This window comes from Oncorhynchus keta, chromosome 19, assembly GCF_023373465.1.
Source record: "Oncorhynchus keta strain PuntledgeMale-10-30-2019 chromosome 19, Oket_V2, whole genome shotgun sequence".
Taxonomy (NCBI): Eukaryota; Metazoa; Chordata; class Actinopteri; order Salmoniformes; family Salmonidae; genus Oncorhynchus; species Oncorhynchus keta.
In genome coordinates, this window is record NC_068439.1 from 73,240,829 (window position 1) to 73,264,403 (window position 23,575).

Consider the following 23,575-nt stretch of genomic DNA (forward strand, 5'->3'; position numbering starts at 1 on the left):
ACTTGATCTGACACATTATAACAGAAAACAATTATACAACAAGGTTACATTTGTTATTCATTTACAGGAATGTGCTTTGGCCTGTTATTTCAGCCATAACCAGCACCGAAGTAGGAGTGCATTAACTTGGAAGCAAAAAAAATAAGTCCAATATACACATTTTGTCAAGGACTGTAGAAGAGAGAACCTCATAACTATCCAACAGGTCATGCCAGGTTTTTATTTATTTAACTAGGAAAGTCAGTTAAGAACAAATTCAATGACAGTCTACCGGGGAACAGTGGGCTTGTTCAGGGGCAGAATGACAGATTTTTACCTTGTCAGGCCAGGGATTCGATACTGTTACTGGCCCAACGCTCTAACCACTAGGCTACCTGCCGCCCCTACATGGTCATATTCACCAAGAGCAGGAAAACTGACCAAAATGGGTGGGAGAGAACCACAACTTGTCCAATAAGAAACTATATATATATATATAGATTTTTTTTTATTGCAAAGCATTTCCCATTTCAAAAGGTTTTGCTGCGGTATGCACTAATGAATACAACCCAGGTTCCAATCCGTCTACACAGCGGGAAGGACAGAGGGCAAACTCGTCTGAGCCTTGGGGGCGTGGCAAGTGTTTTGCGACTCTGCCAAGGTGAAATAACTAGCCGTCAAAAAGAACACTGGGTAAGAGCCAGGGCAGAGCCTGGTGCGCACACACAGAGAGACACACAGAGACGCCTAGGCAGCAGCAGCACTTAGGAGATTAAATGCAAGGCCTGGAGATGAAAGAGGAGAAAATAAAATGGCCTGCCTTGCCTTCATCCTACACTCATCATGCAGGGGGGGCCCTGACAGCCACCGTTCTCTCTCTCCTGACAGCCACCCCTCTCCCTCCCAGCACTCGTTTACATCTCCACTTTTCTGAAAGCGGGAGAGCGAGAGAGAAGCACCTAGGACACAGCCGAGACTGCTCCATCAGCCCTGAAGAGTGGGCTATAGAGCTTTTCTTTTCCTCCACTCTGGGTGTCTTTAGTGTGGGGTTTAACTACCTAATGTACCCTCCTGCTTCTCTTTTCCTCCACTCTGGGTGTCTTTAGTGTGGGGTTTAACTACCTAATGTACCCTCCTGCTTCTCTTTTCCTCCACTCTGGGTGTCTTTAGTGTGGGGTTTAACTACCTAATGTACCCTCCTGCTTCTCTTTTCCTCCACTCTGGGTGTCTTTAGTGTGGGGTTTAACTACCTAATGTACCCTCCTGCTTCTCTTTTCCTCCACTCTGGGAGTCTTTAGTGTGGGGTTTAACTACCTAATGTACCCTCCTGCTTCTCTTTTCCTCCACTCTGGGTGTCTTTAGTGTGGGGTTTAACTACCTAATGTACCCTCCTGCTTCTCTTTTCCTCCACTCTGGGAGTCTTTAGTGTGGGGTTTAACTACCTAATGTACCCTCCTGCTTCTCTTTTCCTCCACTCTGGGTGTCTTTAGTGTGGGGTTTAACTACCTAATGTACCCTCCTGCTTCTCTTTTCCTCCACTCTGGGAGTCTTTAGTGTGGGGTTTAACTACCTAATGTACCCTCCTGCTTCTCTTTTCCTCCACTCTGGGTGTCTTTAGTGTGGGGTTTACCTACCTAATGTACCCTCCTGCTTCTCTTTTCCTCCACTCTGGGAGTCTTTAGTGTGGGGTTTAACTACCTAATGTACCCTCCTGCTTCTCTTTTCCTCCACTCTGGGAGTCTTTAGTGTGGGGTTTAACTACCTAATGTACCCTCCTGCTTCTCTTTTCCTCCACTCTGGGAGTCTTTAGTGTGGGGTTTAACTACCTAATGTACCCTCCTGCTTCTCTTTTCCTCCACTCTGGGTGTCTTTAGTGTGGGGTTTAACTACCTAATGTACCCTCCTGCTTCTCTTTTCCTCCACTCTGGGTGTCTTTAGTGTGGGGTTTAACTACCTAATGTACCCTCCTGCTTCTCTTTTCCTCCACTCTGGGAGTCTTTAGTGTGGGGTTTAACTACCTAATGTACCCTCCTGCTTCTCTTTTCCTCCACTCTGGATGTCTTTAGTGTGGGGTTTAACTACCTAATGTACCCTCCTGCTTCTCTTTTCCTCCACTCTGGGTGTCTTTAGTGTGGGGTTTAACTACCTAATGTACCCTCCTGCTTCTCTTTTCCTCCACTCTGGATGTCTTTAGTGTGGGGTTTAACTACCTAATGTACCCTCCTGCTTCTCTTTTCCTCCACTCTGGGTGTCTTTAGTGTGGGGTTTAACTACCTAATGTACCCTCCTGCTTCTCTTTTCCTCCACTCTGGGTGTCTTTAGTGTGGGGTTTAACTACCTAATGTACCCTCCTGCATCTCTTTTCCTCCACTCTGGGTGTCTTTAGTGTGGGGTTTAACTACCTAATGTACCCTCCTGCTTCTCTTTTCCTCCACTCTGGGTGTCTTTAGTGTGGGGTTTAACTACCTAATGTACCCTCCTGCTTCTCTTTTCCTCCACTCTGGGAGTCTTTAGTGTGGGTTTAACTACCTAATGTACCCTCCTGCTTCTCTTTTCCTCCACTCTGGGTGTCTTTAGTGTGGGGTTTAACTACCTAATGTACCCTCCTGCTTCTCTTTTCCTCCACTCTGGGAGTCTTTAGTGTGGGGTTTAACTACCTAATGTACCCTCCTCCACTCTGGATGTCTTTAGTGTGGGGTTTAACTACCTAATGTACCCTCCTGCTTCTCTTTTCCTCCACTCTGGGTGTCTTTAGTGTGGGTTTAACTACCTAATGTACCCTCCTGCTTCTCTTTTCCTCCACTCTGGGAGTCTTTAGTGTGGGGTTTAACTACCTAATGTACCCACCCTCCTGCTTCTCTTTTCCTCCACTCTGGGTGTCTTTAGTGTGGGGTTTAACTACCTAATGTACCCTCCTGCTTCTCTTTTCCTCCACTCTGGGAGTCTTTAGTGTGGGGTTTAACTACCTAATGTACCCTCCTCCACTCTGGATGTCTTTAGTGTGGGGTTTAACTACCTAATGTACCCTCCTGCTTCTCTTTTCCTCCACTCTGGGTGTCTTTAGTGTGGGGTTTAACTACCTAATGTACCCTCCTGCATCTCTTTTCCTCCACTCTGGGAGTCTTTAGTGTGGGGTTTAACTACCTAATGTACCCTCCTGCTTCTCTTTTCCTCCACTCTGGGAGTCTTTAGTGTGGGGTTTAACTACCTAATGTACCCTCCTGCATCTCTTTTCCTCCACTCTGGATGTCTTTAGTGTGGGGTTTAACTACCTAATGTACCCTCCTGCTTCTATTTTCCTCCACTCTGGGTGTCTTTAGTGTGGGGTTTAACTACCTAATGTACCCTCCTGCTTCTCTTTTCCTCCACTCTGGGAGTCTTTAGTGTGGGGTTTAACTACCTAATGTACCCTCCTGCTTCTCTTTTCCTCCACTCTGGGTGTCTTTAGTGTGGGGTTTAACTACCTAATGTACCCTCCTGCTTCTCTTTTCCTCCACTCTGGGAGTCTTTAGTGTTGGGTTTAACTACCTAATGTACCCACCCTCCTGCTTCTCTTTTCCTCCACTCTGGGAGTCTTTAGTGTGGGGTTTAACTACCTAATGTACCCTCCTGCTTCTCTTTTCCTCCACTCTGGGTGTCTTTAGTGTGGGGTTTAACTACCTAATGTACCCTCCTGCTTCTCTTTTCCTCCACTCTGGGAGTCTTTAGTGTGGGGTTTAACTACCTAATGTGTGGGGTTTAACTACCTAATGTACCCTCCTGCTTCTCTTTTCCTCCACTCTGGGAGTCTTTAGTGTGGGGTTTAACTACCTAATGTACCCTCCTGCTTCTCTTTTCCTCCACTCTGGATGTCTTTAGTGTGGGGTTTAACTACCTAATGTACCCTCCTGCTTCTATTTTCCTCCACTCTGGGTGTCTTTAGTGTGGGGTTTAACTACCTAATGTACCCTCCTGCTTCTCTTTTCCTCCACTCTGGGAGTCTTTAGTGTGGGGTTTAACTACCTAATGTACCCTCCTGCTTCTCTTTTCCTCCACTCTGGGTGTCTTTAGTGTGGGGTTTAACTACCTAATGTACCCTCCTGCTTCTCTTTTCCTCCACTCTGGGAGTCTTTAGTGTGGGGTTTAACTACCTAATGTACCCTCCTGCTTCTCTTTTCCTCCACTCTGGGTGTCTTTAGTGTGGGGTTTAACTACCTAATGTACCCTCCTGCTTCTCTTTTCCTCCACTCTGGGTGTCTTTAGTGTGGGGTTTAACTACCTAATGTACCCTCCTGCTTCTCTTTTCCTCCACTCTGGGTGTCTTTAGTGTGGGGTTTAACTACCTAATGTACCCTCCTGCTTCTCTTTTCCTCCACTCTGGGTGTCTTTAGTGTGGGGTTTAACTACCTAATGTACCCTCCTGCTTCTCTTTTCCTCCACTCTGGATGTCTTTAGTGTAGGGTTTAACTACCTAATGTACCCTCCTGCTTCTCTTTTCCTCCACTCTGGATGTCTTTAGTGTGGGGTTTAACTACCTAATGTACCCTCCTGCTTCTCTTTTCCTCCACTCTGGGTGTCTTTAGTGTGGGGTTTAACTACCTAATGTACCCTCCTGCATCTCTTTTCCTCCACTCTGGGTGTCTTTAGTGTGGGGTTTAACTACCTAATGTACCCTCCTGCTTCTCTTTTCCTCCACTCTGGGTGTCTTTAGTGTGGGGTTTACCTACCTAATGTACCCTCCTGCTTCTATTTTCCTCCACTCTGGGTGTCTTTAGTGTGGGGTTTAACTACCTAATGTACCCTCCTGCTTCTCTTTTCCTCCACTCTGGGTGTCTTTAGTGTTGGGTTTAACTACCTAATGTACCCTCCTGCTTCTCTTTTCCTCCACTCTGGGTGTCTTTAGTGTGGGGTTTAACTACCTAATGTACCCTCCTGCTTCTCTTTTCCTCCACTCTGGGTGTCTTTAGTGTGGGGTTTAACTACCTAATGTACCCTCCTGCTTCTCTTTTCCTCCACTCTGGGTGTCTTTAGTGTGGGGTTTAACTACCTAATGTACCCTCCTGCTTCTCTTTTCCTCCACTCTGGGTGTCTTTAGTGTGGGGTTTAACTACCTAATGTACCCTCCTGCTTCTCTTTTCCTCCACTCTGGGTGTCTTTAGTGTGGGGTTTAACTACCTAATGTACCCTCCTGCATCTCTTTTCCTCCACTCTGGGTGTCTTTAGTGTGGGGTTTAACTACCTAATGTACCCTCCTGCTTCTCTTTTCCTTTAGTGTTTACAGTCTGTCAAGAGAACAGATTTTTAAGATGAGAAATTAGTAGTTTTGTGGCTCAAGGGTAAGACTCATCCCCTTCTTGTTTCTGTCACCACAATTGATCCATTATGATCCCTACTGATTGGGAATACCTCAAGCATATAGGTCCTCCCCTGTGTCTGACACTCTATTCCCTGTATCAGTGCTTCCCAAATGATTTCACTCCTGTTATTTACTATTTGAGAAGGTCCGGTCACACAAATTTCCTAGGTGGTAAATGTCCGGATGTATGTTGTCAATTATCAGTGTAGTAATGCCCCGACTGAATTCCAATGTTTTTCTCTCTGCTTATCTCTCTGAACCACTGCCCTATCTAGTGCACTATGTTTAGTATTAGGATGTGGACCTAATGTTGTTTCTCTTGTCCTATAGCCTTCAGTCTCAATGACCTTATTACCCTATGGGGCTTCTCCACGTCTCCTTCCCCTCTCGTCGCTTAAGAAGCTAGCATCGGTCCTATTTCCTTGTGGGTCGTGCTGAGGCCTTCTCCACATCTCCCACCCTTCTCATCACTGAGGGAGCCAGCGTCGGTCCTCCCCTGTGGGCCGTGCTGAGGCAGCAGGGGCTAAGTGGGGATCAAGTGTCCTCATCGAGTCCTCCCACTGCTAATCAGACCCATTAGGAGCAGAGTCATACCCAGGCTATGATCCAAATGGCACCCTATTCCTATCATAGCGCACTAGGGTTTGGTCTAAAGTAGTGCACTATGACGATTGTTTATGTTAGTGACAGGGAACCAGATGGATGATTTTATTGTGAGAACTTTAAAGAGAGAAGATAAGGGCAGGAAGAGGATCAATGTCGCTGTAATGTTTTAGAAGAGTTATTGGCTGATATATCTCTCTGGATCAGCAGCAAAGTCTAGGTTGAAATCTGCATCAAGGGGAAATATGCAGTCACCATTAATATGTACGCTTAGGGCATTTACGCCTTCAAAGTTAATTTCTATGGGGTTTTTAATATAAGCAAAATGCCAGGATACTTTTCAGAAAATAATTAAAGAAAGCATGTCAATGTCATAGGCTTACATGGGGGGAAAATGTCAAAGGACGAACACATGTGTGGATGTGAGAACAGAACTTTTATAAACTCAGCAAAAAAAGAAACATCCTCTCGCTGTCAACTGTTTATTTTCAGCAAAGTTAACATGTGTAAATATTTGTATGAACATAATATTCAACAACCGGGACATAAACTGAACAAGTTCCACAGACATGTGACTAACAGAAATAGAATAATGTGTCCCTGAACAAAGGGGGGTCAAAATAAAAAGTAACAGTCAGTATCTGTTGTGGCCACCAGCTGCATTAAGTACTGCAGTGCATCTCCTCGTGGACTGCACCAGATTTGCCAGTTCTTGCTGTGAGATGTTACTCCACTCTTCCACGAAGGCACCTGCAAGTTCTCAGACATTTCTGGGGGAAATGGCACTAGCCCTCACCCTCCGATCCAACAGGTCCCAGATGTGCTCAATGGGATTGAGATCCGGGCTCTTCGCTGGCCATGGCAGAACACTGACATTTCTGTCTTGCAAGAAATCACGCAAGGAACAAGCAGTGTGGCTGGTGGCATTGTCATACTGGAGGGTCATGTCAGGATGAGCCTGCAGGAAGGGTACCGCATGAGAGAGGAGGATGTCTTCCCTGTAACGCACAGCCTGCAATGACAAAAAGCTCAGTCCGATGATGCTGTGACACACCACCCCAGACGATGACAGAACCTCCAAATCGATCCCGCTCCAGAGTACAGGCCTCGGTGTATTGCTCATTCCTTCGACGATAAACCCGAATCTGACCATCACTCCTGGTGAGACAAAACCGTGACTCGTCAGTGAAGAGCACTTTTTGCCAGTCCTGTCTGATCCAGCAACGGTCGGTTTGTGCCCATATGCAACGTTGTTGCGGGTGATGTCTGGTGAGGACCTGCCTTACAACAGGCCCACAAGCCCTCAGTCCAGCCTCTCTCAGCCTATTGTGGACATTCTGAGCACTGATGGCGGGATTGTGTGTTCCTGGTGTAACCCTGGCAGTTGTTGCCATCCTGTACCTGTCATGCAGGTGTGATGTTCAGATGTACCGATCCTGTGCAGGTGTTGTTACATGTGGTCTACCACTGTAAGGACGATTGGCTGTCCGTCCTGTTTCCCTGTAGTGCTGTCTTAGGCGTCTCAAAGTACAGACATGGCAATTTATTGCACAGCTGCAGTCCTCATGCATTCCTTGCAGCATGCCTAAGGCACATTCACGCAGATGAGCAGGGACCCTGGGCATCTTTCTTTCTTTGTGTTTTTCAGAGCCAGTAGAAAGGCCTGTTTAGTGTCCTAAGTTGTCATAACTGTGACCTTAATTGCCTACCGTCTGACAACTGTTAGTGTCTTAACGACCGTTCCACAGGTGCATGTTCATTTAATTGTTTATGGTTCATTGAAGAAGCATTGGAAACAGTGTTTAAACCCTTTACAATGAAGATCTGTGAAGTTATTTGTATTTTTACGAATGATCTTTGAAAGACAGGGTCCTGAAAAAGGGTAGTTTAGTAGATTTGACGCCATGAATCTCATCAAATATTTAAGGTTACAGATGTGTACGCGACCTGCAATTCATCAATACAGCAGTCCTCTGTGTCGACTCAATATGATTTAAGGGAATCATTTCAGCAATGGAGTCATAAACCTCTAGTCATTGGCCTTCGGGGACCAAGGACCCACCACCTATGAATCCCTTCCCAGCAAACCGGGAACATTCCCAGAGCATTATCTAACATTCCCAGAGCATTATCTAACATTCCCAGAACATTATCTAACATTTCCATTAAGTTGTAGTTCGTTTTGTTTTCTTCTAACATTTAATTGTTTGTTTATTGTAAAGGAAATGTCCTCAGAATGTTCTCCTAACGTTCACTGAAGTGTTGTGCACAACATTTGTAACAACCACCACAGAACATTCCCCAAACGTTCTGATTAGGTTTCCAGGTAATGTAATGTTTATAGAACAGACTACTGCAATAGAAATGGTTCTGAAAAAAACATTACAGGAACATTATGTAATGTTATTAAAGACACCAACAAGCTGGTGTGACATTGACATGGTTGTAATAGCATTCCCTGAACATACTTCAGCAATAAATGTTGTTCTAAAACAAAACCATTCCTTAAGTTAATGTTGATGGCGATAGTACTACTGACACCTGTAACAACAAACAAGACACATTCCTGTGAGACTCATGAAGTTATTCTGTGAGGTAATGACAAGATGATCCAGAATTGTTCCAAAAACATACTTCAACGATAATGGAAGTAGATCTAAAAACATTGCTGCAACGTTCTGCTAATATTGATGTGTAATGTAACGTTGTTGGATGAAGTTGCCAAACTTTTTTTTTCTCCTACAGAATATTTTATTAGGGTATTGTCCAAACATCACTATTTTAAAGAATTGTAATCGAGTAGGTATGAACCTGCAATCTTCCAACTTCAAGCTGAATTATTATCCAAACTATGGCTACCGTATATGTCTTAGTACATATTCTCATCTATGTACAACTCACCGCAGTCTGCCAGGCAATAAGTTTACAGGATTTCTGAAGTCAAGTTTGTAGGAAAAAATACATCCCAACTTTACAGTAAGAAATGATAGAGGATACTTTTCCTCTCTCTGCAAAGACGATGACCTGGAAGTCAGAGTAAAGGTGTAAGCAGCTTTATATTTGTGTTCATCCCATCCCAGTGGTGCAGTGGATTGATTCCAGGGAGATAACACTCCAATGCTCCCAGGTTTCAGCAGTGTGTGTGACTATCAACACAATATGGTAAAACAACTATGTTTGTACAATGAATGTCTAATATTTTGTCATGTGATTCCAGATAATTGCCATATGCTTTTCTACATGGATTGTTGTACAACTAACTTCCTCAAAAGTGAGAGAACAGTAAGACACGAAATAAACCTCCATGGACTGTTTAAAATGTATTTAAAACATTCTGGGATCATAGGAAAAACGTTCTAACAACATTGAGGTAATGTTTTGTGCACTCTGATATTAAGAATGTCATCACAACTGGACAGATTTATGTTTTGAGATCCTATCTCTTGTCATAGCCTCACAATGTTCCCACAACCTAGATAAATGTTTTAGGAATTTCTAAAGAACGTAAAACATTTGTTCTGGGAACGTTCTTGCAACACCAGGCAAATGTTTTTTCAACCTAATAGAAACATTGTAATCAATCAGCACAACTGGAAAGTTTCTGTGTTTTGGGAACATCTGTCCGCACAATATTACAACAACCTAAAGAAATGTGTTATGAACATACAAGAATGTTCCCAGAACAAATTGTTCTAACAACAGGTGAATGTTTGTTTCACCGTAAAATAAACATTGTATAATCATCCGCACAGCTGGACAGTTTTTGAGTTTTGTGAACATATCTTTTGTGATGTCCCCACAATGTTCCCACAAGACTGTTCCCACAACCTATTGAAACATTCTGGGAACATTTTAAAGAACAGACTAAATGTGTTCTGGGAACGTTCTTACAGCATCAAGCGAACGTTTATACAAACATTGGAAAATCATCAGCACAACTGGACAGTTTTTGTGTTACGAGAACATTTAACCCAACCTAACGAATGTTCTGGGAACTTTCAAAGAACCAACTTTTGGTTTGCTGGGCTCTCTCAGATTGCCTGCTTGTAAAGCACATTCGCCTCGCTTCCTTAGTCGCTGTAGGAGACGTTCCAGGTCACCTATATTACAGTCACACACAGCAAATCTCACAATGCCTGAATATATGTTTAAAATGGAACCTATCCTATAGCTATAGGTTCTGACTCAGGTCTGTAGTGTTTACAGAAGTGCTGCTGTGCACCGTAGATCAAGCCCTGACAGGCTACTCTGCCCGTATTCACTAACTCACTTAACAAAATTAAATCCATAAGTCAGTGTTTTCGTCGATGTCAGCAGGATAACTCTCACTCGTGTATGCAAATAGCCCCTCTGATGGAAGGAGGACGCTCTCGTCCATTCATCTCCTCTCTCTCTCCTCCCTTGTTCCTGGAGGAGGTATCAGAAATGCGATGGGGGAATGGGCCGGGCCCATCTGCCTGATGCCTGAGGGAGATGCTACAATGCTACCTTCCTCAACGGAGTGCTTAGGGTGACTGAGTGGGCCTTGACTCAGAGGCTATGAAGTGTAAAGTAATATGTAGAGGGTCTCCCCGCTCTGATTCTGGGCTCCGGTGAAGAGCTGTATTACCTTGTCGTACACGCCTGCGGGCGCGCGTACACGTATACACACACACACACACACACAGTTACAGACACACAATTAACTTGCACACAAAAAACGAGCCCTGCGGCTGTCTTCTAAGCGATGCTGAGGGTGGAGCGACAGGTTGTTTAGAGGTTGTTTGATGGGGGTATCGCTGACAAGGCACAGTGACTCATTGAACTCTTTAATCAAAGAAGTGCAAACTGTGGTGAGGTGTACAGAGGCAGAGAGGGCACTAGGTCCATTATGCACTAGGTCCATTATGCACTAGGTCCATTATGCCCTAGGTCCATTATGCACTAGGTCCATTATGCACTAGGTCCATTATGCACTAGGTCCATTATGCCCTAGGTCCATTATGCACTAGGTCCATTATGCACTAGGTCCATTATGCACTAGGTCCATTATGCACTAGGTCCATTATGCACTAGGTCCATTATGCACTAGGTCCATTATGCCCTAGGTCCATTATGCCCTAGGTCCATTATGCACTAGGTCCATTATGCACTAGGTCCATTTGCTGAACAGTCAGATAACATTCTATCCAAATTGATGAACAATTTAGGATAACAGAAAAGCAGCAATACTGGACCTCTTATCGCTCTCTCTCTCTCTCTCTTTCGCTCCCTACCTCTCTCTCTTTCGCTCCCTACCTCTCTCTCTCTCTCTCTCTCTCTCTCTCTCTTTTCGCTCCCTACCTCTCTCTCTCTCTTCGCTCCCTACCTCTCTCTCTCTCTCTCTCTCTCTCTCTCTCTCTCTCTCTCTCTCTCTCTCTCTCTCTCTCTCTCTCTCTCTCTCTACCTCTCTCTACCTCTCGTTCTCCACCTCTCTGTCTCTCTCTCTCTCTACCTTTCTCTCTCTCTCTCTCTCTCTTTCGCTCCCTACCTCTCTCTCTCTCTCTCTCTCTCTCTCTCTCTCTCTCTCTCTCTCTCTCTCTCTCTCTCTCTCTCTCTCTCTACCTCTCTCTCTTTCGCTCCCTACCTCTCTCTCTCTCTCTCTCTCTCTACCTCTCGCTCTCCACCTCTCTGTCTCTCTCTCTCTCTCTCTACCTCGCTCTCTCTCTCTCTCTCTCTCTCTCTCTCTCTCTCTCTCTCTCTCTCTCTCTCTCTCTCTCTCTCTCTTTCGCTCCCTACCTCTCTCTCTCTCTCTCTACATCTCGCTCTCCACCTCTCTGTCTCTCTCTACCTCTCTCTCTAATCTCTCTCGCTCCTTTTAATTTGGGAAATGTCAACTCGGCAGAATAAAGAACAGCGCCCGATCCACCTTGCTCAGATTTTACATTATTTATGACTGAGATGATGATGAAAAATATCCGGTGGCCGTCGCCAAATGCACTTAATAAAAGTACGACCTGTTTCAGACCCTGATTCACTCCGACTCCTGCCAATCGGGTGATGAGAGAGCAAGAATACGTCCAAATGGCACCTTTTCCCCATTTAGTGCACTACTTTTGAGCAAGGATCTGGTCAAATGTAGTGCACTATGTAGGGTAGAATTCCCCAACAGGAACTGGGATTCGCCGGACCAGGCAAAGTTTTTCCACTCCTCGATTGTCCAGTGTTGGTGGTTGTGCCGTCATTTGACTGTTTGTGGCCTGCCTGTTAGCTTGCATGATTCTTGCAATTCTCCTTCAACCTCTCATCAACAAGCTGTTTCATGCCTACAGGACTGCCGCTGACAGGATTTTTTTTTTTGTCGCACCATTCTCTGTAAAACCCTAGACACTGTCGTGTGTGAAAAGCCCAGGAGGCCAAACCGTTTCTGAGGTACTGGAACCGGCTTGCCTGACACCGACAAACATAAGGTTCATAATCACGCTCAATCACTTATGTCACTCATTTGGCCCATTCTAACATTCAATAAAACAGTAACTGAATGCCTCGATGCCTGTCTGCCTGCTTTATATAGCAAGCCAAGACCACGTGACTCACGGTCTGTAGGAGCTAATTATTTTCACGAATATGGGGGTGTACCTAATAAACTGTCCACTGAGTGTATGTGATCGTTTACAAATGTAAGCAAAGTTTGACATTCGTTACTGTATACAAATGATTTGTAATTATGTTCTGGCCACCTGACCATCCACTCAAGAAAAAAACTGCCCCCGGCTGAATCTAGTTGATGATCCCTGATGCAGAGAACAGGCTGCCATTTGGGACGTAGCCCAGGACTCTTGTTTGCCCTTCCTTTGCTGAGTCACGGTTTTAACAAAGACGTTCTATCAATTACATCCGGATGTTGCTTCCTTAAGTTAATGCTCATCTTGAAACGTGAGGAAATGAGGGGATAAGAGCATCGGCAAAACAAAGGCGAGCAAGGCACATTGGCATCCGTCAACGCCCTCGTGATTTTATTAGCAAGGGCTTGGTCACAGTTATGTGGAGTTTTGCACAAAGCACTTCCTCAAGACAACTTACAAACTTTTTTAAGTGAGGGCATAATTGGAAGATTACATTTTTTTTTAAATGTACGTTTCAGATAAAAGTTAATTCTCACAGCCATTATAACTCTTTCAAAAATGCTTTGTGTATTGAAATAGGATCCACACACTGAATAAACAACTGCATAGCTCAACCAACAGACGATCCATAAAAACGAATTGCACAAAAAAATGTCCTTAGGACAACTTCAAAACAGTATTTACTCCTAGGGTGAAGTCAGAATTGGAAGAAAATGAGAAAAAATACATTTCATTTCAGATAAAAGTTTGTCCTTACTGCCTTTCTAAGTCTTCCAAAGATGCTTTGTGTGTTGAAATATTATGACCCATTCACTGAATAAACAACATATAAAACCGTCAGCATATGCAGTTTTACGTTTCAATCTGCATCGCATCTACGTTTTCCTAATCTAGCCTATTCTGAATGGCGTTTCACTCTTTCTGGTCCTGATAAGAGAAAAAAACTGTCGGGGAGGTTCTCTTCTGCACTGTTGAACCAATCCGGGTAAATGTGGAGGAGGAGTTAAAGAAACATGTAAAACAATTCCAACTTTATATTTCCCCTGAAAACTGGATGCATCTTGTTTATATCACCCGCAAAGGGTAGTGTCTTCTCTAACCCCTGAGCAGACAACTTTGGAGGTAAACTACCCATCCACTTACCGCGATCCATCAACCCATCTGTTTGAGTCTGAATCGGCCCTCCACCTTTCTCTCCTCAGCAGGGAATGTGATGTATAGGTACAACCTGCGGATGTGTTGATTTATCTGTGTGATTCACCGTCGGGGTTTGTTCGCCTGTCACACACACGCAGTCGAATCCCTTCGTTTTGGCTCCGCTGTCCTTGCGGTGGCATGATTAAGCGGTAATGGGTAGTACTTCTGCCTCAAATCCAGGACCATGATGGATTGGCGGTATATATCAGCCAGGGGACGGGGCGTCCAGATTCAGAGAATTCATGGATTCTTCTCCATTATGGGCTCCTGATCGATTCTGGAAGCCAGCCAACGATCCTTTAGGAATGCTGTGGATTAGAACAGAACACACCAAGTAGAACTGGATTTGCGTCCAAAATGACACCCTATTCCCTATATAGTGCAACCAGGGCTCATAGAGCTCTATATAGGAAATAGGTTACAATTTCAGACATAACACTGGGGTGTTTATTACTATCACCAATGTTTTTCCAACAGGCTTTCTATAGGTCTACATTCAACAGTATGGGTATGGATCAGTGCTTAATAATGATGTTGTCTATAAAAGCTAGCCAGACCTGGCAGGGTTAATAATGATGTCTATAATAGCCAGCCAGACATGGCAGGGTTAATTAATAATGATATCTATAGTAGCTAGCCAGACCTGGCAGGGTTAAAAATGATATCTATAGTAGCCAGCCAGACCTGGGGGAGGGGGTTAATAATGATATCTATAGTAGCCAGCCAGACATGGCAGGGTTAATTAATAATGATATCTATAGTAGCTAGCCAGACATGGCAGGGTTAATAATGATATCTATAGTATCTAGCCAGACCTGGCAGGGTTAATAATGATATCTATAGTAGCTAGCCAGACCTGGCAGGGTTAATAATGATATCTATAGTAGCTATCCAGACCTGGGGGAGGGGGTTAATAATGATGTCTATAGTAGCTATCCAGACCTGGGGGAGGGGGTTAATAATGATGTCTATAGTAGCTAGCCAGACCTGGCAGGGTTAATAATGATGTCTATAGTAGCCAGCCAGACCTGGGGGAGGGGGTTAATAATGATATCTATAGTAGCCAGCCAGACATGGCAGGGTTAATTAATAATGATATCTATAGTAGCTAGCCAGACCTGGGGGAGGGGTTAATAATGATATCTATAGTAGCCAGCCAGACCTGGGGAGGGGTTAATAATGATATCTATAGTAGCTAGCCAGACATGGCAGGGTTAATAATGATATCTATAGTAGCTAGCCAGACATGGCAGGGTTAATTAATAATGATATCTATAGTAGCTAGCCAGACCTGGCAGGGTTAATAATGATATCTATAGTAGCTAGCCAGACATGGCAGGGTTAATAATGATATCTATAGTAGCCAGCCAGACATGGCAGGGTTAATTAATAATGATATCTATAGTAGCTAGCCAGACCTGGCAGGGTTAATAATGATGTCTATAGTAGCCAGCCAGACCTGGGGGAGGGGGTTAATAATGATATCTATAGTAGCCAGCCAGACATGGCAGGGTTAATTAATAATGATATCTATAGTAGCTAGCCAGACATGGCAGGGTTAATAATGATATCTATAGTAGCTAGCCAGACCTGGCAGGGTTAATAATGATATCTATAGTAGCTAGCCAGACATGGCAGGGTTAATAATGATATCTATAGTAGCTAGCCAGACATGGCAGGGTTAATAATGATATCTATAGTAGCTAGCCAGACATGGCAGGGTTAATAATGATATCTATAGTAGCCAACCAGACATGGCAGGGTTAATTAATAATGATATCTATAGTAGCCAGCCAGACTTGGCAGGGTTAATAATGATATCTATAGTAGCCAACCAGACATGGCAGGGTTAATTAATAATGATATATATAGTAGTTAGCCAGACTTGGCAGGGTTAATAATGATATTTATAAAAGCTAGCCAGACATGACAGGGTTAATAATGATATCTATAGTAGCCAGCCAGACCTGGCAGGGTTAATAATGATATCTATAGTAGTTAGCCAGACCTGGCAAGGTTGATGAATAATGATATCTATAGTAGCTATCCAGACCTGGGGGAGGGGGTTAACAATGGTGTCTATAGTAGCTATCCAGACCTGGGGGAGGGGGTTAACAATGGTGTCTATAGTAGCTATCCAGACCTGGGGGAGGGGGTTAACAATGGTGTCTATAGTAGCTATCCAGACCTGGGGGAGGGGGTTAACAATGGTGTCTATAGTAGCTATCCAGACCTGGGGGAGGGGGTTAACAATGGTGTCTATAGTAGCTATCCAGACCTGGCAAGGTTGATGAATAATGATATCTATAGTAGCTATCCAGACCTGGGGGAGGGGGTTAACAATGGTGTCTATAGTAGTTAGCCAGAAGTTTTGATGACTTGTGTGTAACAAATGTGTCATTTTTTTTCTAAATGTTTCAAATAAGGTTTTCTTTAAATTAAGAAGGGGGACCATCCTCTTCCTCCCTTCATGAGCCTCCTCTTTCTGAAAGAAAGGTTTCTATATCTGTGGTCTAATTAAATGTATTGAAAGTCATTGAATGGTGGTGATGCGGCGTAATGAGTTGCCCTTCAAACAAAAACAGTGCATCATATTTTTGAAGGACCGCAAAAAATTGCTGGGGTCACCTTTTGATATTGCCATGTTCTGGGGTGGGTGTCCCAGACAGGATCAACAACCCCAGCTTGCTCAATGGACTGTAAATCTTTTAAAGAAATGTCAAGGTCGACGTGATAATGAAAAGAGACATTTCCGTACAATGACTGGAACTGTCTTGCACTTCTTCAGTTCCTCAGCACAAAAACGACGCTCTTATTGAGTTTCGGAAGTTGCTGACCCGACTAAGAGCATGATTTGTCTCCAGCAATCACATCATTTTCTCCATCAGTAGCGAAATTAAATCTGCTCTGAAGCTGATTTCATCAGAGACAGAGTGGAACAACATCATACTAGACAGGAGGCGTTTATCTGCCCTCCGTAAATCATTCTGAGAAGTGAGTACACCACGTCCAAGCAGAAACGCTGATGTATGTTTTATAATGTTCCTGTTCGATAAGACACAGAGGGGTGAAAGAGGCCTTGTCAGCCCAAGGGTGATTAAATCAAGAGATTAGTGACAAAACATGAAAATGTTTGCTGTTACAGAGCATCCCTTGCACCACCTATAGCATACAAATGCATCGACCATTGAGAATACAGTATATGAGTCTATTAACTCAATTTATTTAACAAAAGCCTCCACACCCCGTATTTATCCAGTTCCAGGGATGTTGACTGCTGACAAAATGGAATCAATCATGTGCACCAATCCTCTTCCTCTTGAAGGATCACTGTCTTTTGTTGAATTAGACTTTTATTCACTGCTGTACTCCTGAACCAGCATGAAATCTCGCTTGAGCTTAAAGTCTGTTACAACTCTCTGAACAAAACAAAAGCATACACATCTTGTATCTCCCCAGCACCATTAGCTCACTGGTGTCAGCAAATACTCTGACCTCTGGTGTCAGTGCGTCAGTCCATATGTTTACTGCAACTGGGACTTGTCTGGACTCCATTTTGGCTCAAGGGGTCTGATTGCAAACACATGATAGGGGTCTTTGACAGACAGGACAACCTGATCCTAGGGCAGACTGGACTGACCAGTCTCATTTTACCTGGGTCGTTCAAAAAAACACATTTCAACACAGTAAGGACATATATTTGTGAGAGGATGTGTAGTTTTGTACTTCCAGGGGAGAACGACTGCCCCGTCTCATTGAAGCCACTGAAGTTCAAGGCCGACCGCAGAACTGAAAGTATTGTTTGCAGAAAACAGGATCCTCCATTGTAGTGAATGGAAAAATGTAAATATTTGTAGTCGATCTTTGTTTATATTTTTTTTATATATATATAGCAAATTATTGGTACCATGATTGTGTATATATACACACAATCATGGTACCAATAATTTTCTTCTAATACACCAGATGTATATCCTTGAAATGTTTATTTTTAAATCGCACACAAAAGAAGGATAATTTAGTTGCTAATGGCAGCTTGCCGTACCCCGGTCGGCCTTCAACTTGAGCTGAAGCTTTACAGATTCCGCGATTGCCCCGACATGACATATGCAGCATTTACCGTGAAATTCAAGCGGGAACATTGCCTTTACATTTCAATCACGCTGTAAGCTGAATTCCCGTGATGTGGATTGAATTGCCTTTACAACAAATTGGTACAATTTAAGGCCATGTGGCAAACAATAATGGAGCCACTAGGGATGGAGGTGGGAACATGCGGATCTGGCCAGATGAGATGTAGTCACTGTTTGTGTGTGTCTGTAAGTTGATGTTCGTATGTGTATGCTTGTATCTGGTGTGGGATTTTAAAAAATAAAATAAAAATTTAATAAAATAAAAAAATCTAACACCTTTACTCAATGAGAGGGGGCAGCACTGAGCTAGCCTGCAACGTCAGTTCCTGGAGTAGCTCACACTGCTCATGTTATGTCTCCATAAGACGCCATCTTAATCGACTTATTTTGGCTTCAATGCACTTTTGAGTCTTCACATAGGAATGAATGGTGTCATGTGATTAATGCCGCTGTCGGTTCATATATATAGCCATTGGTATGCACATCCAGTGACTTGCGGTTGCAGGGTACAAAAAGTAAAGGAATTCAATACAGGTTTCATTGTCACATACACCGGATTGGTGCAGTGAAATGTGTTGTTTTACAGATAGGTGCAATTTTACAGGGTCAGCCATAGTAGTACAGCACCTAAGGATACATTTTTCACCTTGTTGGCTCGGGTATTCGAACCAATGTCCTTTCAGTTACTGGCCCAACGCTCTAACCGCTAGGCCAACTGCCACCCAACAATGATTTTGTGGAAGCAGTTTTGCAAGAGCAGTCATCACTGTGAGGGTATCTATCTTTATTTCATTTGTTTTAGAGCAGCATTTTCCAATCAGACACAAACACAGTTACACAGTTGCCTCACATCCAACATCTCTTGCCTGCCCTGCCCACTTTATGTTTCCAAATATAGATGATATCACATAAAAACTATTTTAGTTTAGTTTTATTGTCCATTAGACTGGACTTGAGTCTGGCGCCTGGAACTAGAATAAATCCAGCTGCTTTTATTTGCCCACAATGATCACAGTCACACAGTGTATCGATATAATCTTTCTGGCAGTGTAAGCCACTCTTTTTCCTCTCTGGTTCTATTTGTTTTAAAACAGTGGTAATAATGTCGTTCTTCAAAGAAGCCTTTATGTTTCAGGTCTCCACCCTGTACCCTGCCTTGAAATTAGTCACTGTCACTAGCCGCCGACCACCCAGTACACTGCCCTGAACTTAGTCACTGTCACGAGCCGGTGTCATGACGTTGCCCTCTTTGGGTACAGCGAGCACCATCCCCCTCACTCTGTCTCCTACACTCAGGCTGCTGCGACCTCAGGTCATAAATTCCTGGAGGAGATTATCTCCTCATGGCCACAGTATAGAGAGAGAGTGAGTATTTCATGGAGAGAACAAAGGAATTTCTTCCACCTCACAGAACTTGAGGTCCGAACAACATTTATGTTCTGGAGAAGGTATAAAAGATCGGTAAAGAATCCAGCTACGAACTGGTCCGTTTGGTACAATTTTGTGAAACTCATGAGAGACAATATGACCACATTACCATAACGCTGTTTATACAAAAGCCTCAGTAATGAGGCATAGATCTAATTGTTGTATAAGATGAATGAGTGAGGATGGAACTGTTTGTGAAATTGTGTTATGTGATTTTGGACTGTTTAATGAAGTAAACTCCAATTCCCTAAAAAGTTTCACTAAGTCCTTGGGATGCCCCCAGGGGCACAGACAGGACCGGGTGTCATGAGACAGCCCTTTTTGATGTTCCGAATAAAACCCCCACCTGGGTTTTCTATCACCAGACCATGTTTCTCTCAATTACGAGAGGACTAAGGTTGAGACCAGCTTACCCCACGACGAGGGGGCCAAGGTTTGAGACCAGACCAGTTTGCCTTCTAGGAATTCGGTATCATTGAACGCGAAGACCGACAACCGCCGAAACATCCATTCTACAACAACATCGCTGAATGTAACTCTGAAGTATCCATTCTGACCATGGCAGAGAGAGAGACGGATAATTCTACAAAAGAAACAAACTTTTCAACAGCGATCAAGAACAACACACTGAGTGTAAATATATACAGTGGGGAGAACAAGTATTTGATACACTGCCAATTTTGCAGGTTTTCCTACTTACAAAGCATTTAGAAGTCTGTAATTTTTTATCATAGGTACACTTCAACTGTGAAAGATGGAATCTAAAACAAAAATCCAGAAAATCACATTGTATGATTTTTAAGTAATTCATTTGCATTTTATTGCATGACATAAGTATTTGATCACCTACCAACCAGTAAGAATTCCGGCTCTCACAGACCTGTTAGTTTTTCTTTAAGAAGCCCTCCTGTTCTCCACTCATTACCTGTACTAACTGCCCCTGTTTGAACACGTTACCTGTATAAAAGACACCTGTCCACACGCTCAATCAAACAGACTACAACCGCTCCACAATGGCCAAGACCAGACAGCTGTGTAAGGACATCAGGGATAAAATTGTAGACCTGCACAAGGCTGGGGTGGGCTACAGGACAATAGGCAAGCAGCTTGGTGAGAAGGCAACAATTGTTGGCGCAATTATTCGAAAATGGAAGAAGTTCAAGATGACGGTCAATCACCCTCGGTCTGGGGCTCAATCCAAGATCTCACCACATGGGGAATCAATGATCATGAGGCAGGTGAGGGATCAGCCCAGAACTTCACGGCAGGACCTGGTCAATGACCTGAAGAGATCTGGGACCACATTCGCAAAGAAAACCATTAGTAACACACTACACCGTCATGGATTAAAATCCTGCAGCGCACGCAAGGTCCCCCTGCTCAAGCCAGCGCATGTCCAGGCCCGTCTGAAGTTTGCCAATGACCATCTGGATGATCCAGAGGAGGAATGGGAGAAGGTCATGTGGTCTGATGAGACAAAAAATATAACTTTTTGGTCTAAACTCCACTCGCCGTGTTTGGAGAAAGAAGAAGGATGACTACAACCCCAAAAACACCATCCCAACCGTGAAGCATGGAGGTGGAAACATCATTCTTTGGGGATGCTTTTCTGCAAAGGGGACAGGACGACTGCACCGTATTGAGGGGAGGATTGATGGGGTCATGTATTGTGAGATCTTGGCCAACAACCTCCTTCCCTCAGTAAGAGCATTGAAGATGGGTCGTGGCTGGGTCTTCCAGCATGACAACGATCCCAAGAAAACACAACCAGGGCAACTAAGGAGTGGCTCCATAAGAAGCATCTCAAGGTCCTGGAGTGGCCTAGCCAGTCTCCAGACCTGAACCCAATAGAAAATCTTTGGAGGGAGCTGAAAGTCCGTATTGCCCAGCGACAGCCTCGAAACCTGAAGGATCTGGAGAAGGTCTGTATGGAGGAGTGGGCCAAAATCCCTGCTGCAGTGTGTGCAAACCTGGTCAAGAACTACAGGAAACGTATGATCTCTGTAATTGCAAACAAAGGTTTCTGTACCAAATATTAAGTTCTGGTTTTCTGATGTATCAAATACTTATGTCATGCAATAAAATGCAAATGAATTACTTAAAAATCATACAATGTGATTTTCTGAATTTCTGTTTTAGATTCCGTCTCTCACAGTTGAAGTGTACCTATGATAAAAATGATAGACCTCTACATGCTTTGTAAGTAGGAAAACCTGCAAAATCGGCAGTGTATCAAATACTTGTTCTCCCCACTGTATATTGATTGCAATTATTCCCTAATGAGAGAGCGTTCATGTGCAAAGGATCACTTTCCATTGTTATAATGATCAACTTTGTAGTGTTATCGATCTACCCCCATTTCCCTTCCGTCTAACAAGCCGCCATGTCCGTTTAGCCCACTAGGGCACATTCCCCTATCATTTCTTGTAACCATATTTACTTTGTTTGTTTGTGTGTGCACTTCTGTGATTATTTAGTTAGTTAATAAATAAATAAATGATTGAGACAATTGATGTATGGATGACTCATAGTCATCCATCAGTAAAGGCTACGTTCGTGCAGATCAACAATTTACGACGTTCGGAATTAGACTAACGTGAGGTAAAATAAATAATTAATTAATTAAGAAGACTAATTGATCAGATATTAAAATATCTGAAAAGTTCTATTAGGAAAATTATAACTTTGTAATCTGAATATTTTCCTTGGTGTCACGTTCGTCATAACGATGAGACCAAGGCGCAGCATGAGTAGAGTTCCAAATAATTGTAATAAATCGAAACTCACTGAACAAAACAACAAACAACCGAACAAAACGTGAAGCTACTGATGTGCACTAAGGCAATTATACATAGAGAAGATCCCACAACACAAATGAGGAAAATGGCTACCTAAATATGATCCCCAATCAGAGACAACGATAAACAGCTGTCTCTGATTGAGAACCATATCAGGCCAACATAGACATACAAAAACCCTTGACATTCAAAAACTAGAGTACCCACTCTAGTCACACACTGACCTAACCAAAATATATATAAAAACAGAGATATCTAAGGTCAGGGCGTGACATTCCCCCCCTCCCCCAAAGGTGCGGACCCCCGACCTCAAACCTGAACCTATGGAGGAGGGTACGGGTGGGCATCTACCCTCAGTGGCAACTCCGGTTCTGGATGCAGCCCCCCCTCCTTACGCTGATCCCTCCGCTTTTGTGGAACCGGACCGTGGATCATCGCCGGAGGTTCTGGACTGCAGTTTGTCGCTGGAGACCCCGGACTGGGGACCGTCGCTGGAGGCCCGGACCGTCACTGGAGACCCGGACTGGGGACCATCACTGGAGGCCCCGGACTGGGGACAGTCAAATAAGCAAAGCGAAACGACAGTACATCATTACTTTAAGACATGAAGGTCAGTCAATCTGGAACATTTCAAGAACTTTGAAAGTTCCTTCAAGTGCAGTTGCAAAAACCATCAAGTGCTATGATGAAACTGTCTCTCATGAGGACCACCACAGGAAAGGAAGACACAGTTACCTCTGCTGCAGAGGATAAGTTCATTAGAGTTACCAGCCTCAGAAATTGCAGCCCAAATAAATGCTTCACAGAGTTCAAGTAACAGACACATCTCAACATCAACTATTCAGAGGAGACTGCATGAATCAGGAATTCATGGTCGATTTGCTGCAAAAAAAACACTACTAAAGGACACCAATAAGAAGAAGAGACTTGTTGGGCCAAGAAACACAAGCAAAGAACATTAGACCGGTGGAAATCTGTCCTCTGGTCTGATGAGTCCAAATTTGAGATTTTTGGTTCCAACCGCCATGTCTTTGTGAAATGCAGATTAGATGAATGGATGATCTCTGCATTTGTCATTCCCACATGAAGCATGGAGGAGGAGGTGTGATGGTGTGGGGGTGCTTTGCTGGTGACACTGTCAGCGATTTATTTAGAATTCAAGGCACACTTAACCAGCATGGCTACCACAGCATTCTGCAGCGATACGCCATCCCATCTGGTTTGCGCTTAGTGGGACTATAATTTGTTTTTCAACAGGACAATGACCCAACACAACTCCAGGCTGTGTATGGGCTATTTGACCAAGAAGGAGAGTGATGGAGTGCTGCATCAGATGACCTAGCCTCCACAATCACCCAACCTCAACCCAATTGAGATTGTTGGGGATGAGTTTGACTGCAGAGTGAAGGAAAAGCAGTACTCAGCATATGTGGTAACTCCTTCAAGACTGTTGGAAAAGTATTCCAGGTGAAGCTGGTTGAGAGAATGCTAAGAGTGTGTAAAGCTGTCATCAAGGCA

General features: G+C 43.7%; 1 long non-coding RNA gene across 1 annotated transcript; it reads right to left on the reverse strand.

Moving 5' to 3' along the window:
* Positions 1-609: 609 nt before the first annotated feature.
* On the reverse strand, positions 610-5,122 carry LOC127909473 (uncharacterized). The gene is made up of 5 exons (XR_008071354.1): positions 4,750-5,122; positions 3,726-4,557; positions 3,316-3,443; positions 1,610-2,381; positions 610-1,161 (listed from the first exon to the last, which is right to left on the reverse strand). It is a non-coding gene; the product is annotated as an uncharacterized LOC127909473 (long non-coding RNA).
* Positions 5,123-23,575: the final 18,453 nt, after the last annotated feature.